At 39.9% G+C, this 3,498-nt stretch overlaps 1 long non-coding RNA gene across 1 annotated transcript; it reads left to right on the top strand.

Moving 5' to 3' along the window:
- The first annotated feature begins 209 nt into the window (after window positions 1–209).
- On the top strand, window positions 210–2,939 carry LOC120974398 (uncharacterized). Its single transcript, XR_005769806.2, has 2 exons — window positions 210–402; window positions 2,527–2,939. It is a non-coding gene; the product is annotated as an uncharacterized lncRNA (long non-coding RNA).
- Window positions 2,940–3,498: the final 559 nt, after the last annotated feature.

The following is a 3,498-nucleotide window of genomic DNA, read 5'->3' as shown; positions in this document are numbered from 1 at the left end:
TCGCCCTCTTGCTCTTTTGTGTTGTCTGGGTCTTGGCGTTGCCTCTTGTTGCCTCGTGCCTTCGGCTTCCCTCCTCTGTCCTGCTTAGTGTGGCCGTGGGCGCGGCTCCGTCTGCCCGAGCACAAGTAAAGAGGTAAAAAAGGAATGCCCCTACTTTTATACACCGAGATAGTTCAATGCCAATCGCATACAAAGTGGCAGCCCCAACTCTGGCGGCTGCGGCGGCCCAGATCCATCCTCAAGCTAGGCAAAGTCAGAAAATCTCCGATGGCTCCTGACTGTCATGTCGTCGGCGGCGCGGTTTGAGGCAGACCAAATCAGATCTCCTCGGCTACTATGCTCCACCCCGCAGTGTGCTCGTACAGGCTCGCAACCTCTCATCTGAATCTTCGTTAGCTGTCGGTTCGTCGCCTCCTCTCTCTCTCTCTCTCTCTCTCTCTCTCTCTCACGCACCAGGATCACCTCTTGTCCTCCTCCCCCTCGTCAGCGGCAAATAGATGTTAACTTTGTTTGCTATTTGTGTTGCATCCCAATTTAACTTATCTGTACAGTTCTATTTTCCTGCACTTGTTCATGTCAAATCTGCTTGTGTGTGCATGATGCATTTAGTAACTTCGATTTGATGGTGTATTGCTCCTGTTCTTGGTGGTTTCGTACTGTAATTTGGAAATTTTGTTTCACTGTTAAGTACTCTATAGAACTAAGTTAGAAGGTTGAGGACGGTTGGATAATCTTAGGGTCTTGAAGTTTACGATAATTCACTAAAAAATTCAGTACCCACAGTTCGATATACAGAGTCAGTAGCTTGACAAGCTTGAAAGGAAGTAAACTGATTGTACTAGACAGAAAAAAATGAAATTGGTCCATTTATCGGCATATCCAAATTTGGATTCATGTTACTTTGGATCTTTCCAGTAATAACATGTTCCAGTTATATGTAAAACTAGCTCTCAAAGTATTAAAGATGATGGTATACATCCATTTTAATTATGAGTACACACTTTGAGAGCAGTGCCAAGTAAAAATGACAACATTAGCACGCCAGGACCGGCAAGTAAGATATGTGTGCCATGCATTTCTTCATAAATCATAATCAACATTATACTGTTTTAATACAGATTAAACAAGGATATATGTAGCTGCTGTGCTATACCAAGCACTAATATTTGAGAAAGCAAAACATAGTGCACAAAAAGTATTTTAACAGGGAACAATAGGAAATGTCATAGTATATAGATTATATTCCCAAAATGGTGGCATCGTGGGCAAACAATTTGTGCATCGTAAATACTCAGGGTCAACAATAGGAAGTGTCACGGTATACATTCTGATTCACAAACTGTTGCTGTAGGTTATGTTCTTTATCTTGTCCATGTGCCTAACGTCTGACTTTAAAAGATGATATCATTTCTAACTATGCAATTCTCATCTCAGAATCCAGTAATGGAGGGGAGAAGCGTGACATCGCCTTTAGGAGACCCCATGGTTGCAATGACCACAGCATGTGCACCAGCACTATAAGATGAGAACATCGGTCTAAGAAAGTACATTGATGTACCTAACATTCTGTTAATCCCTTGTGTGATGTTGTTCTCCAAAAAAAATTGTAGCCGTGGAATCGATCAACAACGTTCGAAATCAAGATTACAGTGATGCTACCTCGTTTGCAGAGATAAATTCCCCATGCTTCTCATTGATGATTTCAGTAGTCCAAAAAAGATACAATCATTCTCTCAAGAGTTACCTATACTGCTCACAACCTGCAATACTAGTTGAATGTGCATTGCATCTGTCTAGTAGTAGTTGAATTTGAGTTTGCTTCCAAATATATTACTACATGTGACAGAAAATGAGACCTCATAAGTAAATGGCATGTAGTATTTCACAGATCAATATGGTATCGTGTTTGTGACATAAGGTCGATGATATTAAACTTAGAATTTGTGTTGCAGGGTTCTCTATATAAGCCCCAGTGTAATATCATGCTTCTGCAGGGCAGTCATAAAACTCCCTTTAGCTCGATGCCACTTGTTTGCCGTTCTCATTTATGCTTTTGACTAATCCTTGAAATTGTAATATAATGATCATAGGTATATGCATGCCCATGCAAGCTTTAACCATGTGTGAATCTGTAGCCTATATTCCTATTTTCTCCAGGTGACCCGTCCAAGACGTGGCGCCTTGTCCAAATAGATAAATCTCAGCCTCACTTCATGCATAATACGAGAACAAAATTAGCTGTTGCAAAAGGTGAAAAAGGAAGTTCAGCTACTATTTTCTGTTGCAACAGTAGGGAAACTGTTGTGATAAATTGAGTTGAAATATATAGAAGCCATGATAGTCTTATAGTGTCAAAAACGCTCTTATATTATGTGCTAGCTACTACTCAGCAAACACTACAGAAATGTATGTGCATGACTGAACCATAATTCGAAGCTTTACAACCTTTCAGTCCGTAAGAGAACATAATTATTTCTATTTCTTGCCTTGTGATGTAAACTATAATTGTTTTTCTTGTATTTGTAGATGGATGATGCTCTGACAATGGGAAACATCAGGACTACAGATGGACAAAAGAAGATTTTCTCAAAGTCTTCCCTTCCTTAAGATTGCAAGAACTTCTCAGCATACGCCTAAACCTGTCTTGTGTCCAACCGAATCATGTTTGTTTGGTTTGATCTCTCCCAGCACATGAAGCTTGGTGAGCAAGAAGCAGTTCTAGGGAAAGGCTAGAGCTTTTCTGTCATGTACCATCAATATAGTAAAGCTGGTCTTTTTTAAAATAGCAATGCCAGTTGAATAGTGATTGTATTAGTCCCTAATAGTGTCTTGCTTGCCGTGTACTAAAAATGGTGCTACCATGTATCATCAAGATATATACGAATGTATGTCTTTTATGTTAGTCCAGACCGCGGACTAACATTTAGTTATGCTTAAAAGGGGTGGCTTAATTTTCTGTATGTACTCACATATTTGTGATACATATTGACACACTTTGTAGTGACAAACATATTCAACTTCCTTGTGTAATTAGTGGTGTAGTACAAGCCACTAATGTACCGAAATATACATGGATTTCATGTAGATATGCGCAAAGATTTTTATTATAAAACTAACAAGATATGGGGCATCATCACTGTGCAGATTAAGTGGTTTTTGGACAGAACTGCACATCTATAAATGGTCACTGGACATAACGAATGGAGAAGAAGATGATATGTTCAGGTGGTTGCTGCAAAAGTTCTATTATATAACTGACTGTCGGTAGGGGGGTTTTCATAAAAATACATTAAGTGGATTGAAACCCCCTCAACCAAAATCGGTGCCATCCACCTCTGATCCAACGGTTCAGGGCTGTTTTTTCTATTCTTTCACCACAGGCCCTTTTTCTATCCTAGTCACTCTCCATCCATAGAGCCCCAATTGGGGTGATGAGCAAGAAAACCAAAATGTTGTTGGAGGTAACGTTCCGAAGTCCAATGAGGCATCAACCATATT

This window comes from Aegilops tauschii, chromosome 2 (assembly GCF_002575655.3).
Source record: "Aegilops tauschii subsp. strangulata cultivar AL8/78 chromosome 2, Aet v6.0, whole genome shotgun sequence".
Taxonomy (NCBI): domain Eukaryota; kingdom Viridiplantae; phylum Streptophyta; class Magnoliopsida; order Poales; family Poaceae; genus Aegilops; species Aegilops tauschii.
The sequence above is the reverse complement of the archived record's forward strand: the minus strand, read 5'-3'. Positions and strand labels throughout refer to the sequence as shown.